Source organism: Ochlerotatus camptorhynchus, unplaced genomic scaffold (genome assembly GCF_037179485.1).
Source record: "Ochlerotatus camptorhynchus isolate MF236.1 unplaced genomic scaffold, CSIRO-AGI_Acam_v1.1 ptg000367l, whole genome shotgun sequence".
Taxonomy (NCBI): Eukaryota; Metazoa; Arthropoda; class Insecta; order Diptera; family Culicidae; genus Ochlerotatus; species Ochlerotatus camptorhynchus.
The window spans coordinates 1,246,464-1,265,577 of NW_027040855.1; the positions used below are offsets into that span (position 1 = coordinate 1,246,464).

Below are 19,114 nucleotides of genomic sequence, written 5' to 3' on the forward strand. Positions count from 1 at the left end.
ACAAATCAATAGTTGCTGTGTACAACTGTGCTTGCTAAGCATGCTCCTACCAAGCTATAGATAATTTAATTTCAAGTAACTTTGTTGAAAAAATAAATAAAATTCCAAAATTAAGATCGAGTGGTTCTGAAAAAAAATATTTTTTTTGCTATAAATTATTTATTTCGATTTTCATTTGAGAACTATCTTCACCGGACTTCAAAAGCATGAGAGGATGCATATTTTAAAGGTTGTTGAGCGTGTTGTATTGCAAAAGTTGAGACGGTTTTGGTGGCATATTGGGAAAGTAAATAATTCCTCCAACAAAATCAATGGATTATTATGTGTCCCCTTGTACCTCGACGAGAAAAACATTATTGGAATGATAAACAATATTGATTGTTTTTACACAAAAAAATACATAATTTTCGTAAAACAACATCTAGCAATTATCGACAAGCATCAAATTATTCGTCTTCTCATGCTCTTAAAGCTCTTCGAAGATAGTTCTCAAAATGAAATCGAAATAAAAAAGTAAGAGAAAACACTGTTTTTTTTTCAGATTCAACCTAACTAAATTTCGAAATAAAAATCATAGAATGATATGTTGATGAGATAGAATTTTGATTTCTACAACAAAGTTTTCTTTTGGCGTAGGTGTTAACTAAGGGTATGTTTTTCAAAATAAAAAATCTTAATTTTTATGGTTTAGAAGAATGAATGCGTCTACAAACTTATAGATAATTTGATTTCAAGCAACTTTTCAGAAAAATTCTAAACGTATAACGTATTGAATGATAGTAAACCCGATTTTCGCTAGTGGGTTTATTCATTTTGCAGCTGTAACGACAATATGAGTTATTTTTTAGGACTCCTTTTTTGCGCCGAACAGAGCCAACATTATTTACTGCTGTTTTGAGTGAAATAGTACATAGTTACGAGTAGTTATTACTAATTTTGAGTCAAATTGAAAACCATAACAAATTGTTGGGTAAAAATTTGCCAATATGCTGTAAAATGATGTAGAACATACGGGTTTCAAAAGGCTCTCAAATCCCAACCCCACCGAGTCCGGATGAGTTCTTACCACTACACTATGGTCGAAAACGCAAGGAACAAGGAACTTACTTCCTTAGAAATATTGTCCATTGATCATTTTGTGTACGTCTGGTAAGGACTGTTACTAAGTAGTAAGTTTTTGAAATAAATATAAAAATAAATTATGGCAATGTTCAAACGCTTCCCAATTTTTTTAAACATCATCATTTAACGCAGCCGGTAACTTAGATGAATTTACAGCTGTTCTTAATAACGCTTTGAAAACGTGTACTAATCAACTAGTTGAGCAAAAGTTTGTTTCTTTGAAGAACTCGAACAGCTGGTACAATTTGGATCTTTTGCGTCTTAAACGGAAAAGGAACAAATGGTACAAAAAGTTTTGAAGATCAAATAATGACAATCATTGGAATAGCTAAACAATCGCGCGTAATAAGTATTCACACTCGCCTCCCTTAGCTCAGTCAGTAAAGGCGCAGCTACAAAGCAAGACCATGCTGGAGGTGGCTGGGTTCGATTCCCGGTCCGGTCTAGGAATTTTTCGGCTTGGAAAATTTCTCGACTTCCCTGGGCATAGAGTATGATTGTACTTGCCACACAATTATACTAATGCAAAAATGGTACAGGCATCGAAAGCTCTCAATTAATAACTGTGGAAGTGCATCTAGAACACTAAGTTGAGAGCACGCAATAAGCTAAAATGCGATAAGCAATAAGCTTGAAATGCGAAGAAGAAGAAGAAGACTCGATAAAGAAAACTCGTTGTGAATATGTTCAAAGAAAGATTGATCAGCATCAAAACAACTGCAAAAAGTTATGGAAATCATTATTAAAACCTGGTAATTGCAAATCGCGTTCCATAACCTTAAATGGCACATTATAACAGTCAGAACAAGTAATTGCAGCTAAGTTTAATGATTTTTTTGTAGACAGTGTTTCATTGATTAATCAACCCATTGAATTGGTCATTGAAACATTGTTGAACACATTAGAGAAAATATTAGAACTTGTTGTTAAAGGCCAGCTGCTGGAGTATTTAAATAGTAATAGTTTGTTGATACCAGAACAATATCGGGAAGGTCATTATTGTGAAACTACGTTGAATTTGGTATTAGCGAAGTCGAAAAATAACTTGGAGGGTAAAGATACGATTGTTGCTGTTTTTTGGATCTTAAACGCGCTTTTGAAACAATTTCTAAGATCAATCAAGCGCTTTGGAATTACGAGTACTGCATATAAATGATTTGAAAGTTATTTGTCTGACCTTGGAGTGTACCAGGGGCCTCATAGCCTAGTCTGTAAAGGCACGGTATTACCAAGCCGGAGGCGTCGGGTTCGATTCCCGGTCCGGTCGAGGGAATCTTTCGGGTTGGAAATTTTTTCGACTTCCCTGGGCATAGAGTATCATCGTGCTGCCACACAATATACAAATTCATGCATTGGTATTGCCATCGAAAGCTCTCAATTAATAACTGTGGAAGTGCAATTAGAACACTAATTTTAAAGGAAGCAATAAGCTAATGTTAACTAAGCAATAAGCTTGAAATGCGAATAAGAAGAAGAAGAAATGGAGTGCACCAGGGAAGTGTATTAGGACCCCTGTTATTTATTATGTATATTAATGACTTGCGACGTGTTTTACAATTTTGCGACAGTAATCTTTTTGCAGATGATAAAGTTTTAATCATTGCAGCTAAAGGATTTAGATGATGCCGTTTTACATTTGAACGAAGATTTTCGTTCTCAAAGTAGATGGTTGAAGTAGGGTAATTGATTCTGGTTGGACCTATCCAAAAACTGATGATGGTTGGACCTATTTTTCAATCGCTAGTTTAGTCAATCTTCGCTAAGTTTTTATTTTCAAAGATCACTTTACTATCATAAAAAACTCTTTTTCTTCAATTTGCATGGGTAGTTTATTGAAAAAACTTCAAAACAATTGAGTTTCAATGTGTTTTCAAATCAGTTCACTTTTCACGCATTAGCTCGTCATCATGCCTTACTTTCAAACATACAAAAAAGGAATATTTTTCACATTTATTTTTATTTTCATGCAGCAAAATACTGCTTTAAGGTGTAAACAGCACGTTAGTACGCCATTTATCCATTGGTTTCACTAAAATGTTTGAATAATTGATGAAATTCGAATAGATAAATATGATCATGGTTGGACCTACGCATGATGATGGTTGGAATTATGTGTTTCCTAAGACGGCCGCTAGGTGCGCTTCGGTTTGTCTACATCCTTCATGCGCAGCTGATTTGAAATTCGATTTCGTTTTTTCCGAGTGATCAGTTTCTTCGATTGAAAAAATGGCTAAAGAAAAGAGTTATACGGTCGAAAATCTTCAAGAGACTTTTCTTTTAGTAAGAAATAAATCACTTACCGCGTATCAGGCACAGAAAAGGTACAATATTCCGAAAACGACGCAAAAATTAAGGGAAGCCGCGGCAAGAAATATGAAAGGGAAATAGTGTTGAGTGTTGATTTGGAGAACCAGCTAGGGGATTGGGTTTGTATGTGCGCTGCTTCTGGCAGTCCCAAGACGGCCTAAAAGATCTTGGAAGCTGCGAAAGACCTTGCGTCACTAGTTGGGCGTAAATTTAAAGGAGGAATTCCATCGTCAGGTTGGTTGAAAGGGTAACCACCGATTTCCGAACTACCACGGAAGCGCCGAAAGAATCTATTAATATGAATTTACATTAAGCACTTCACATACACCTTCTGTGTGTGAATTAACTTGAAATAAAATGTTAACAAACTAAAAATTGCTAACTGAAACTTATTTCCGAAAAAAAAACTCCTAGTAGAAAAAAAAACTATAAACCGGAATTAAGTTCTGATATTCTGTCATTTTAAGCCCCTAAATTCCCCGGAGGCACCCAGAACAGGCCCGGAAGTGGCCAATGTGGTCCAAGGCACTCAATTTTGTTATTGATCTTGTTATCGAATTTGGAAGTAATGTAAAGTGTCGCATGATAGGTTTTATTCCTTCCATGTCAAAATTAGGTCCATGTTCCATATACCCTGGAACTTGTTCCGGCCATATCTCTGGAACCAGTTGACTGATTCCAAAAATATTCAATAGCTTACAATGGGACCACAATACCTATAGTTTGACGGTAAAAATTTCCAAATCGGGTCAATGATTCCCGAGAAAATGAGCCCTGATGTAGCTATTCATGCGTGGAAAGTGAACTTTTTTTTAATACAAGTTAAACTCAAATTTCTTTATTTTTTTAAATAGCAAATTCATAAAAACTGCATAATAACAGTTTTTTCATGATACCAATAAGCTCTAAACAAAGTTTTTGAACAAATATGGGCTAAACTAGCATTTGCAAAAATAGGTCCAACCATCATAATTTTTTAGGTCCAACCAAGATCAGCATAGGTCCAATCAACATCATAATTCTTTGCTGAATAAAAACGTTTTATAAAATCATTTGTTCATAATATTTAACTTTTAATGTTATTATAAGAAACAAAAGAGGTAGATATTTCCCCTAACCATGCATTTTTCATAATTATATGTTGAATTCATATAAAAAAAATACGACATGAATATTGACGTCGTGTGAAACCGGCCTAAATAGGTCCAACCATCATCAGTTACCCTATAAGCAGTTGTAATTGAATACAAGAAAAACAAAATTTATGGTTATTTCGCAGAATCGAGTAATTGATAACGTCTCTGTTGTAATTGATGATGAGACTATTGATCGCGTTCGGGAGATTAAATATCTTGTCGTGATTATTGATGACAAATTTAAGTTCAACTATCACATTGACAATGTCATCAAGAAAATTTCTCCTCATCTTAACTTTTGCCCTTTCATTGTATTTCTGGCCAATGCAACACAAATATCGAGATTACAGCGCTTGCAGAATAAAATAATGCGTTTGATTTTGCGATGCAATATCCCAATTTCCTCAACTTTGATGCTAGACGCCTTACAATGGTTGTCGGTTAAGTAAAGATTTGTATATTTGACAATGGTGTTCATTTTTAAAGTAGTTAACGATTTGCTGCCTCGATATTTGTTTGATCAAATTAAAAGAGGAAGTGACTTTCATGGATATAATACTAGAAACGCGGTTGAAATAAGAACACTACATTTCTTGACTTGTGCTTCACAAAATTCATTATATTATAAAGGAATAAATGTTTTCAATTCGATGCCTAGACATATCTAACGTTCAGCAACACTTACAGAATTTAGAAGACACTGCATTTCACACGTTCAAACTGTCGTTTGAACAGTTATCCAATCATATTTTTTTTTATGAATTGACAAATTCTGTATCTTGACGTTTATTTTGTATTTTGTTTTTAATAATTATTGTAGCACTGCAAAAACTATTTTTGTTCGCCACGATGGTGATGATGGATTTTTAATATTTGATTTAATAGTAGTAGATTAGTTTAAAAAAAAGAATCTACAAAGGTTTGAGCCTCGCGCGCGTATTACGGATATAGAGGACTGAATTTAACATTTGATTAAAAAAAGTATGCAATTTTGAAGCTTATTTGGAAGGTACTTTGAGTTAGTAGTAAGTTTTCTGGCAAATGTTGGGGGTTCGTGAGCATTCCTGCCATTGCTGAAAATTATCTTCTTTCCTTTATTTAACATCGGTCTCTGTTCCCCAATCTAGTGCCAATCACCGACGGACATCGATTGCCATCCATTGACGGCAATCGAATGTGCAGGAAGGCAGCTTCCACACCTGCGTAGGATATCGCACCCATTCAATACCTCAGCTGGGATTGAAACCAGACCCATTGGGGTGAGAAAGCAGTCACGCTTACCACTACACCACTGGCGTCGGCTACTTGCTGAAAGTTATGATAGCATCACATTGCGGGGTTGCTAGCATTATAGGATGCTTTGTTGATTGTAAATTAACTCTTGATTGCTTGTAAAGGGTGATACGGTCAAAATTTGGTCAAGGGAAAACGCATGTAAATCGGTGAAATCGTTTATTTAAAAAATCAAATTAAATTTCTTTTTCAAGTTCAATTAGTATAAAATTCAGGAAAAATATTCAGTTAGGCTTCCGCTTTTCCAAATCCGAATTGCCGGGCCTTACTCTTGACCCCTGCCATCAGATTTTGTACAGCCACCTTGTCCACCTTCTTCGCCGCAGAAAGCCAGTTTGCCTTGAACTGCTGCTCGCCCTTAGCAGTTTTTTTGGTCTTCTTTAGGTTCCGCTTGACAATAGCCCAGTATTTCTCAATTGGGCGGAGCTCTGGCGTGTTGGGAGGGTTCTTGTCCTTGGGAACCACCTGCACGTTGTTGGCGGCGTACTACTCCATGGCCTTTTTACCGTAATGGCAAGATGCCAAATCCGGCCAAAACAGTACGGAACAACCGTGTTTCTTCAGGAAAGGCAGCAGACGTTTATTCAAACACTCTTTCACGTAAATTTCTTGGTTGACAGTCCCGGAAGCTATGAAAATGCTGCTTTTCAAGCCACAGGTACAGATGGCTTGCCAAACCAGATATTTCTTTGCGAACTTTGACAGTTTCATGTGCTTGAAAACATCTGCTACCTTTCCCCTTCCTTTTTCCGTATAAAACTCCTGTCCCGGAAGCTGCTTGTAGTCGGCTTTGACGTAGGTTTCGTCGTCCATTACCACGCAGTCAAACTTCGTCAGCATCGTCGTGTACAGCCTCCGGGATCGCGCTTTGGCCGTCGTATTTTGTTTATCATCGCGATTTGGAGTCACTACCTTCTTGCAAGTCGATAGTCCGGCTCGTTTTTTGGCTCGATGCAAGGTTGTAGACGATACACCCAGCTTATTTGCGGCATCTCGGAGAGAGAGGTTAGGGTTTCGCTTGAAACTACCGGCAACTCTCTTTGTCGTCTCAGCGGCTTCCGGTTTTCGATTTCCCCCCGATCCAGACTTCCTGGCTGTCGACAAACGTTCCCCAAACACTTTAATTACATTTGTAACGGTTGATTTGGCAACTTTTAGCGATTTTGCCAACTTTGCGTGCGAGTAGCTCGGATTTTCGCGATGCACGAGCAAAATTTTGATACGCTGCTCTTCTTGCTTGGACGGCATTTTGACAACTGAAGAGTGAATTCCAAAATCAAAATAGGAGCAACATTCTACACACACACACCTTCAAAATGAGGGGTGTTCAGGTTTTTTAAATGCAAAATTGAAAGAAATACGTCAAGTTGATATTGACCAAATTTTGACCGTATCACCCTTTAATACTTATGAATATTTTAGGTGGACAAAAAGGCAAACTAAAAGGTTGACGCCTGAGCTTTTCCACATTTATATCGCTGTGAAGCAACTGTAAACTCTTGAGGAAATTTATATCTGTAACTGAAACCAGTTCGATTTTGTTTGCTAACCTGGTTAAAATATAATATTTAATTATCTTAAAGATAAATCGTCCAGCTCAGACCTTTGTAGGTGTAAGTGGTGGGACCATCATCATAAGATTAACGTATTTTAACCGTTGCTACATTGCATATAAATACACAGCAAAAAATAAATTTAACTATTACATCCAAGAGAATGCACTTCAGTCATGTCAAAAATCTCATGAAATGTTTATGACCACACAAATAAACAAATGCAATAAAAGCAGTGTAATGTCAGTTCATGCACTGTATTAATGATAATTTTGTCCTTTTTGGTAAGTAATATACCACCAGCGGCGCCGGTGGTGTAGTGGTAAGCGTGATTGCCTCTCACCCCAAAAGGCCTGGGTTCAATCCCAGTCGGCGCCGCCGGGATTTTGCTGAGGCATAAAATTTCTGATCAAGCCTTCATTCGGAAGGGAAGTAAAGCCGTTGGTCCCCGATTCATGAGTTGATAATTAGATAGGTAGGGTCCAGGTGTGGGAGCTGCCTCCCTGGCGTCGGTAGCATTGGTGCTCAGCACGGAAAACAAGATTGACGGAAAACAAATCAAGAAAGAAAAAAAATAATCAAAAAATAACAACTAAGAAAACCACAAAAAAAGTGTTTTCTTATTTTACACAGCAAAAAAATAATTTTGATATCACGTCAAAGTGGATGCACTACAATCATGTCGAAAATATGGTGTAATATTACTTGCTAAAAAGGACAAAATTATCATTAATACAATGCATGAACTGACATTACGCTGCTTTTACTGCATTTGTTTATTTATGTGGTCATTACAAATGTGATATCAAAATTATTTTTTGCTGTGTAACTAGCATTGTTCGAGGTACTTCTTTAAGTGGGATTTTGAGCCCAATTTTCCCCCACTCTGCAACGCTGTAAATTAATATGATGTATAGAGCTATGCTTTCTCTGACTTGGCAGTAGTATAACAATCTTATCAAACGCACTATCTAAATACAGCTGTGCTCGATAAAATAGCAGCGCATGCCGATTTGCATACACAGCAAAAAATTAATTTTAATATCACATCAAAGTGGATGCACTTCAATCGTGTCGAAAATAAGGTGTAATATTACTTGCCAAAAAAGAAAAAAATATCATTAATACAGTGCATGAACTGACATTACGTTGCTTTTACTGCATTTGTTTATTTTTGTGGCTATAAAAATTACATGAGATTTTCAACATCCTCTGGAATGTAATATTAAAATTTATTTTTTGCTGTGTCCAAAATGACCAACTTTGACGTGATGTAACTTTGGTAACTTATGATCAATTGAGCTGAAACGTTCGCCAAAGAACTACAAATATGTTCAATATTTGTGATGTTGTATTATGAACAATTTTACCTGGTGTCTCACTTTCCGGAAAGTGCTTAAAAAAATTTAATATTTTGTAATCGTAAAATTGAACATATTTGTAGTTCTTTGGCGATCGTTTCGGCTCAATTGATCATAAGTTAACAAAGTTACATCATGTCAAAGTTGACCATTTTGTATGAAAATCGGCATGCGCTGCTATTTTAACGAACACAGCTGTACATTCAAGACGATTACTCTGAACCTAATTTCGTCTGCTTCAGAAGATCTAGCCGCACCGAATTCGCCCGCCCTAGCGATCGCACACTTTTCTCTCTATTTCTCTCCTATGTTACACCAACCTTCCAGCGGCAGTCACAGAGCACCGGCATTCATAAACAACGGACGGCGACGGCAGCACCAGTCAGTAGAGCGTATGTAGTAAGTTTACAAGAAGCTTCTCTCCTACCGTTCCGAGTCCAACATCGCTAACGTCATCCGCCGGGCTCCTTCACTACTGAGCGAGAGTGTGTGCCGAGCATGTGGGGGAATGCGTAGCATCAAACTTGTTTTCATGCCAGAACATCATCACCGTCCTCGCCGTCCATCCATCCATACCCACACACATCGCGTCGTCGCGTCGGGATCGGCAGTGCTGCTGAGCATTATCAGAGCCTCGAGGTTGATCCTCTACACACCACCACCCTACTACGTACCATCGCAGTCGGGAGCGGGAGGTGGTCGTCGTCGTCGTCGTCGTCACAGCGAGAGTATGCTGCGAAAACCTGTGTGGAGAGCCGAAACAAAACAAAAACAAAAGACCGACGGTTCATTGGTGTGTGTGAGCCGAGTGGCGCCCGAAGCCGAATGCAGGAGGAGGTGCGCACGCAAGCAACATAAGAAAATCCGCAATACCCACTACTGAGCACGGAGGAGATAGAGAGAGTGAAGGGACCCGAAGGTCTTCGGTTGGTAGTGTGAGTTTTATGCTGGGGGGTTTTTCTGAATGGATTTTCTTCGGGCTCTTTCTCTCGCTCTCTCGTGGTTGACTAACGCTTGTGTGCGTGATCGGTGGGCGAAGGAGACTTCGGGTTGTGCGGGTTGACGATGACGCCTGCCAGTGTATGCTCTCAGCCACCGCCGCACGGCTAACACAGGCTAGTGTCGGTTTATACGCGAAGCCGGCTGGAAGCTATATCACTTTTTATGTTGAACACACTCTCCTTCAGTTTTTGATTAGTCAAGAGTCCTCCTTACGGTTTTAGATTTTTGTGTACTCTTTTGTTTCAACCTTTGTTAAACGCAACAAAGCATCGATTGTTTGTCAGCGGGGGCAAGTAAGAGGAAATTGACACGCGAATCTTGCTTGAATCCGGTTCCGGTGGGACACGTCCGCAGTTTGCGATTTTAAGGATTCGGTTCGGATTGTCTATCACGACAGCCCACAACAGTTTATAGCGGAGAGCACGTTTTTCGTTGAGTCGCACACCCACTCGCTGCGTCGCATAAGGATTTCCAGAACGGAAGCAGTGATTCATAACAGTGTCCTGTTTACTTTGAGTTGTTTTCAACGTTCTGTTATCGTTCGGAAAAAAGCAATAAGTCGAAACGTAAGTTTGTTAAGTTTGGAACTGATCGGAAACACCAAACAGTGATAACCCAGAAAATACTCATTCATAAGAATAAACCGGTGCAGAAGCAGTCAACGAGTAGCCGAAGTTGTGCATGTACACAGTGAACGAGTTTTCAAAAACACATTTTTTATCAGTTTGATTGGTAATTAATGCAAACGAAGAACGAAAAAACGAATTGTGATAATAGAATGTCAATGACCAATCGGAGAAGGAGTGCAGTTTACGAATGATTTCATCATCCAGCAATGTCGATTCCGGAAGATACTATCCCCAGAGACCGGAACAGTGAGCCGATTCGGTCCCGGAGATCGACTCTGGCGTAATACAGAAACGCACGTGAAACTCGGCGGCAGCAGCACCAGCGGCGGCAGTCAACAAAACATCACTCAGCAGCAACATATACGCGCTAATTTCAAAGTGCCGCTGGCTCCTCGACTGCAAAACCGAACAACGAATAACAATTTTTCGCTTAAGCTACCCGTTTTTGAAAGTCCATTTTTCCGCAAGTTTACTAATCAATTACAACGATTACAAGTTTTAAGAAACCGCCAAAAGTTTATTCGCATTACGAGACAACGATTGCTGTTCAAGTGCTTTTTTTCTAAATACAACAATTTTTACAACCTTTAAACGTCACTTTTTAACAAATTTAAAATCGTTACAAAACAAATATTATTCTAACAACCAATCGCTTCGTAAAACTCGCTATCAACTAAGGAAAACCGCAAAGTTATTTCTACTTACAACCATAAGAATCGAGAAAAAGTGTCTTATTTACAACTAGAAGAAGTAGTCGAAACCTACAGATGTAAGAAGATTTTATAAAGTCTACAAAGTGATACTGAAACAGAAAAAAAAAGTGTGTATCTCCCCCAAAAGCGAACGGAAGTCAACTGAAGCAACACAAAAAATATGAATTAGCATAGTGAGTAGTTAAAAAAAAGCGAGTGAAAAGTGCCACAAATGACGATGAAGAAAATATGACACCAAGGTTGGGAAACTTATGCAGAAAACTATTTCGGTTTGCACATTAGTTTGCAATAAACTGAGTTGAAATAGTGATAGTGGTAATAAAAATATTTGGCTGACGAAAATACAAAGAAGAAAAAAATATCAAAACGGAACACGTCCAGATCTATTCAACCCGTTCAAAGTGACACCAGCCGTACCGAGGAGCGCAGATAGAGAAAAAAAAACCCTTCATCGAATCCATCCAAACATCCAAGCGGAAGAAATAAATTCGTCTCTTGTTTTTATATGGTAAGTGTTTTGTCATCGTTTTATGCTGTTTTTGCGTTCCGCATTTTGCCGGCAGCATTAGAAATTGGATGGACCTGCTGCCCGGCTTAGTGGAGGTTGAGCTGGATCCGTTGGGTGGACGTGCGGCACATGTGCGTGCCTCCCGCAAAGAGCACGTGGTGTGTTGGGGGGGCTCCAGATGAATTTCCAACTGGGGTAAAGTTGTCTGTTATGGTCCCCTTGCGGAAAAATTGCAGCGATTTCAAATGTAAATTCCATCCTTGTCCAACTCATCTGCATCGGATTCATGAAAAATATTGCTCAAATACTAATTGAAGCAACGAGAAAATTATATTTCAGCGTTAAACACGCCATGAGCTGTCAAATGAACAATAGGGTGTTCTTTTGTGAACCATTTGTAGTAGATGGCAGTCAAATAAAATGTGACATTTTTGCCCGTTTTTGAATTAAATTTAATATAATTCAATGCCATATATTGTTTCTTTCTTGTATATAAGCCTAATTCGCATGATTGAGATGAATTTCTTCCAGACAGCGTATCATTTTTTTAATTCCGTGTTGGGTATATTCATCACTGCCACCATTTCTTAAAAATTGTGACATATTCTCCGTTGTAATATGGCTCTGTCAGAATTTCGTGCCACTTTTATGTGAAGCGACCGACATGGACTAACCAAAAGCATTTTCCCAGCCAGGTATTACATTTCGAATGAAATTTACTACTTGGCTGGGAGCTGAATTCCAAATAACAAAGGGTTCTGCCAGCCCCTTATCCAGAAAAATACGCCTTTTATTGAAGATTGCTGTACAATACCATACTAGGTGTTCAAAGTCTTCCTTTTTTATTCCACAGAGACAACAGCAGTGACCCTGAGATCTTTCTTTGATAATTCAAGAATTCTAGTCATTGTGATCATCGGATTTATAAACCGTTTCGATTTCCTAGCAATGGAAGTATTGTTCCAGTTGGTCTCCACTTTCATTTTTCCCATTTCATGATCTCTAGTTTTGATGATGGTTGTCAACTTTAATGCAGATTTTCGTGGGTAAAATTAGGTAATTTACTTATTTTACGTTTTAGTCATAATAGGCAAAGGATAAAAGTGTACCTAAGTGAAAAACATAGCTGAAACAATAAATAAAAGATTATGAATTTAGTTTTAAAGCCCAAAACAGCTACTAAGATAGACTGATGCAAAATTTGAAATTTTCGCTCCACAATGTTCAAACCGTTGGGTTCTGATTAGCCTTAAAAAATTGAATTCATTTAGTAAGAAACTGACCTGGCACAAACCATTTGAAGTTGACATGGAAATTACTATGCAAAAACCAAATATTTAGTTCATATCTATCTAACAATTCACCATATCGCTCTGCTTTAAAAAAATGATAGATGTGCTTGTTGAAATTTTCTAAGCTACAACTTTGTTGAAGATCATTTTTCAATAAAATGCAAGGAACAAAAGTTATTAATGATTCAAGGTAGTCTTATGATTATGCTCAATCAACTGTTCAGCAGGCAACTTTGGTGTTTTTGGGACGTAGAATAGAGCGTTAAAGTCATGGCTACTATGTCACACTGTAAAATACAGTGTTACCCACAAAATGTTATTAAATTGTCAATCTGTTGAACAATTAATAAGTATTTAAATTGACGATTGGCTAAAAATTCATCTTCCGCAAAGTTGAAGCTGAATTTCTCATAAGAATAGCTATAGAACTTTTTAACAGAGCAATATGGAAATAGGCTGGAAGTCAATGAACAAAAAGTTTTGTTTAACCATAGTAATTTCCATATAAACTTCAAATGGTTTGTACCAAGTCAGTTAGTTATCAAATGAGTTCAATTTTTGAGAAGCTAATAAAGACCCGATTTGGAACCACTTGAGCATTGTGGAGCGAGAATTTTAAACTTTGTATCAGTCTAGTGTCCATAATAGGCTAATTTACGCTAAATATCTGCATAGAGCAGCTGATTCTTGATGAAAAGGGAAGATCAGCATGAACAGAATTAATCACTCCGTCATTATTTGATCGAATAATAATTGGTACTTTAAGGCAGGGTTTCTTCCGCTCACTTTGCTATAAAAAATATATTGCGGAATTATGGAACAGTTAGATGTTATAATGTTATTTTATACTTTTAAGTAACAAGAAGAAGTTGTGAAGTACGTGTTTGACACAAAAAAACGTGCCAATTTCGCTTTCAGATAGTCGCAATCATCGATTTCACGAATCTTAAAATTGCTAATAGTTTCTCTCTGAAAGCAATATTGACAGGTGTTATGTGTATTAAACATATTGTTTAAAACCTCTTTCTTGTAACATAAAATTACAAAATAACATTATTACATCTAACTGTTCCATAATTTAAAAAAAAATCAAAGTGTGTCGAAGCAACGTTGAGCATATTTCAATTCGTAAACAATTCATTTATGTAACGGGTTTGCGACGAAAAGTAATATAATAGTCATAAGGATTATGCAATATACCTTCTTAACGTTAAATTTCCAAAAAAAAAAAATTAAGTGCGCGGAAAAGCGCAAAATGTTTGGTTTAGGATCATAACAAACAAGTACAGCAGAGATCATCTGTCATAGCAATAAACGAAAAGGTAGAATCATATTCAACAGCTTTTTCATGTGGCTAAGCCTTTATTTTGTTCAACAAGCCTACACGCAAAAAAGAAAAATGTCATTTCCTACATCATCTGTACATGTTTTTTTTACAGCAAATGTACTTGCAGTACAGTAGTTACTATGAACTGGACTGCCGCTCATGGCAAGTCCGTTCCATAGCACAAATCAGCATGCTGATAAAAACACGTTAAAAGTTTGCTTCTCACCATTGCTTCTTACGTAATGGGACAACTCGTTTGGCTATTTGTCCAAACTTTTCCAGAACAAAGTTGTTGAGTTCATCTAGTATTATGAAAATATGGGTGATTAGCTACCATCTCCAATGAAAAAAAAAACAGTTGCGCTAAAAACGCAAATGGGACCGACTTGCGATGAACGCCAGTGTAGGTGACTGCACAAGTTACCATAGGCTCGTTATTCCGCCTTTTTGGCTATGTACAGCTGAACAACGGCTATACCAGTGTTCTTGTAAGTTCATATGAGGCCCGTATATAGCTAAAAAGGCAAAATATTGTGCCTATGGTTACTTGGGTGTGCAAGTAACTTTTTCTAGAAACGAACTTTGTTCGAAAGCTTTGCTAACATGAAGATTACAAAATTATTTGAAAAACTTTTCGTCGATCACATACCGGCGGTGAACATTGCGAATTTCAAATAATTGTTATGCAAATCTGTAATACAATCAAACGTTTCCCAGTTGAATCTACTGTTGGCTGGTTAAACCGCTGTACAGCTCAGACATCAAGAAGCCGTATAACAATGCAGATAGGGTTAACTATCCCATTTCCGGCCTATTAAGCACAACCCGCACTTAGTCTTTCTTGATCTAGCGTAGTATAGCACCAAACGGAATTTCATTATTACTGATGGCTTCCAAATGTATTTACCTTTCCGTACGTACCGTAAGATTTGATAAAGATAAACAAATTTTTGTGATATTGTTAAAAGTCTAACACTGCTTCTTGACGCCAAACTCGGCCTTCGGATTCTAAACTCGGCCTCACGCATTGAAACGCCATTGAAACGCCAATGAATTTACTTCGGCCTATCGGATGAAGGTAAAGAATGATTCAGTCGGAGCGCTTCATTTGTATTTGAGAATATTGGGTGAAAACATTCATATCACGCGTTCTTATTGACTTCGTTCGGTAATATTTGAACTAAAGTATCGTACCAAACGCATAATTGACCTGTTAACGCCAAAATCATGAATTTATTTTATGTTGCCTGCTTGATAGGCCCAAAATGGGCGCTTAGGCCGAAGTAGTTTTCTACCCTACCGCATATAAGAATAAATTTCATCACATAATGTTTCATCGTCTATAATGCAAACTTCATTTGTCCTGTTCAGTTTGTAAAATGGACAAACACTTTCAATCACAACCTTTTTATCCGTCTACATAACTTGATGCTGCCTTTGGCAAGTAAGAAAACTCTGCTAATAAGCAACTTGGGAATGATTACAAACAATAAATCTGAAGCAGCATGTATTTTTTCGAAATTTTAAATCACATATACAAATTTTGTTCTCTCAATCAACACAGAACTTTTCACATTTTGTTCTAACTCATCGATTTGACAAGTGTTCATGATAACATTTTTTACTTGGGGCTGTTCATAAACTTCGTAGACAGCTTAGGGGGGAGGGGGTTGGCAATCATCCACGGCCCATACAAGTTTAATTTTTTGTATGGAAAATTGTCTACGCAGAGGGAGGGGGGTTCAAGAATCCCAAAAAAACTGTCTACGTAGTTAATGAACAGCCCCTTAAATACTTCCGTGTTTACATAGAATCTCATTGACAAAATTACTTATTTATACGAGAAAACTTACAGATGGAAATATTGAATATAGATCCTGCGTCGAATGTTCATTCTGAAGCTATACGTTTGACTAGGGAGTGGGACATTTTGCCGAAGGACGTTTTGCCGTAGGACGTTTCGCCGAAGGTCATTTCGCCGAATGGGTCATTTCGCCGAATGGAACTTTCTAAAAGTTCAGTAAATTTTGAAATCAGTCTCGAAAAAATATCAAGAAGGTTCGATTTTTTCAACCTGGTAATGCTTCCTTTCTTTTGAACACGAGCAGTTCTTTTGAGTTGTACTAATTTCGGAAATGTTTAAATAATCAATGCGTCACATTTGAAAAAAAAAAAATGTTACCTTACCATTAGTTCTTTCAATTTGTGCTGATTTCAATTTTTTTTTAAATATTCAATATTTTTGATTTGTATAAATGTTTCTTGGTTTTAAAAATGAGCAGTTCTTTCAAGTTGTACTGATTTCAGAAAATTTCAAATAATGGAAATTTTTGATTTATAGGAATGCTTCCTCATTTTAAACATGAGCAGTTCTTTCGAGTTGAATTCATTTCGTTATTTTCTAAATAATCAATATTTATAGGAATGCTTCCTTCTTTTAAACATGACAGCTCGTTCGAGTTATACTGAACTGACTTCAGAAATTTTTAATAATTAATATTTTTGATTTAAAGAAATTCTTCTAACTTTTAAACTTGAGCAGTTCTTTCGACTTGTATTGATTTCGGAACATTTTTTTATTAAAAATGTATCAAATATTTTTATTATATTTTAGAAATGAACCATTCGACGAAATGATCCATTCGCCGTAATGTCCTTCGGCGAAACGTCCTTCTGCGAAATTAAACAGCCCGAAGTCAAACTACCCCTCAAATGACTTTCGAGTAAATTTCTATTAACTGATATTATTAAATTTGGGTTCACTGAATCCTAAGCAGATGCTCAAATTTGTGTGCAAAGTGTATTTTCAGCAGAAATTTCAGAACAAGAATTCTTAAACGGTAAATTTGCACCTAGATGTAAGTAATTTATTTTAAATGCACAGTAAATTTAAAAAAAAAATCCTCTGATTTCACAAAACTCCTCTGATGCCTCAATATTGACAACAGTAAACCGTCATTTTTAAAATAATTCAGATTAATTGACACTTAGTTTAGTGAAAAACACTTCTTTCAACTTCAGGACAGCAATCGTTGCAACCTTATGCCCGTTTGCTTGAATACTACATTTTTATGAGAAAGTCGTCAAAGCAATCATTGGAGCCTCATGATGAATAGCTATCAAGATTTTTCTTGAAATCCATCATGGAAAATGTTCTACGTGACATCTAAAAACGCAACCCACCATGATCAATTTTACCTGATTACGATTCGTATTTGACTACCTATTTTCAAACTGTTGTGTACTGTACAGCATCGAACCAATTAATCTGTAACATTATTCTTTAAATCAGTGCCAAGTTTTTTGAAATCTATTCACCACGAATAAAGTTATATCAGTTGGGTTTTATTTTCATTTTACAAGAAGATTGGGTACTTTCTGGTTTTTGTTTTGTTTCGCGGCCTACAGTTCCATCTTCTCTATTACCAAAATACTCATATTAAAGTGTTTGAGAAGCTATTTGGAAGACCGGAAGTCCTCTGATCATAAATTAGTCCGCTGATCATAAATTAGAAGTACCGTAAAACGGGGTATCTTTGATAATGCGGGCATATTGTAGCTTAGGGTATTTCCGTTAATATCGTAAATAGTTGTCATATTATATGTGTTACATATTTTACAAACATATTAACAATTTTCGTGTTATTCGCCTGTTTGAAAAAGCTTAACCACCACAAATTTAATATTGTATTCTTATTGCTTATGAAGTTTTCTGATTATTTACTCATTCAAAGTTTCACACTTAAAGAACTAAATTGTTTGAGTTTCACTCATTTTTTTTTCTTCATTCATCGAGCATTATCAAAGTAACCCCAATTAAAAATACTGAAGTTCGGTCACAAAACTAAAAAAATAGTGCAAATGCTTTAATTTTTGTTCAACACATTATTTACGAATTAATTCTTGGGTCCTCAGTACTTGTTTTAAAATATATAAAATTTGAAAAACATTCATTGCTGTAAAAAATATTTAGAATATACTTTGAAAAACTACCAATGTTACCCCGTTTTACGGGAAATGAGTTTTGGGACTTATAACTTTTTTCGCTGTGAAAATAATAAAGTAAATTTTCGACCACTCGAAATAATAATGTATTGATTAGACAAGATAAAAATTACAGCTCATCTAGGTACAACAAAAGGTACAACCCAATACACATGTTATCTTCCGCTATCCAATAAGGCTTCTCCATTAGAACGGGAGCCGTTTCCAGTGGTTTCATTGTATGGCAGTATTGCCAATGGGGGGTAGAGTGCTTCCATTGCAGCAATGGACACAAAACGTGGTCATCACTAACACACTCATCACGAAACGGTTGCTCTCCAAAGTCGACGACTCATCGGCCTAAAGAGCTGCTGAGGAAAAACAATGAGGAGGACCACATAATGGCTGCTGCCAAGTAAACAGACGATCGCGTGGCACACATCAAGAGCGGCCTGCTTCTGTCGACAACCGAGTGAACACCATTGAACCAATAAACCTTAAATATTTTATTCAACAGTTGCCAATATTTGAAAGCTTTTGACGCACAAATTGGAAAGTTACAGCACTTTAAAGTTTTTTTTTTATTGAAGAAAAATTACCGAGATTACTGTATTATTGCCAGTAGTTAAGGCGAGCAAGAATGTTTTTTTTTTCAGAAATAACTTATAAAACCATGACGAAACAATTTTCTATCCGCAGTACATTTACGGAAACAAACTTTGCTTGAAAGCTTAACTAACCTAAATTACAAAAAAAATATTTAAAAAACTTTCCAACGACCACATATAGAATCTGTTCACGGGGTGAAACGTTCGAATTTTGAAATAGAATCTATTATTTTACGGTTAAGTATATTGTTGGCTAATTATACCGCTGTACAGCCCAGA

At 36.8% G+C, this 19,114-nt stretch overlaps 1 protein-coding gene across 1 annotated transcript in view; it reads left to right on the top strand.

Annotated features, from left to right (window-relative positions):
• The first annotated feature begins 9,877 nt into the window (after window positions 1-9,877).
• Window positions 9,878-19,114, top strand: part of LOC135709876 (zinc finger protein 37-like) — a 218,554-nt gene continuing 209,317 nt past the window's right edge. Inside the window, exon 1 of the mRNA XM_065232314.1 lies at window positions 9,878-11,624. The gene's annotated coding sequence lies outside the window, so the exon portion shown is untranslated. The remainder of the gene's footprint in view (window positions 11,625-19,114) is intronic.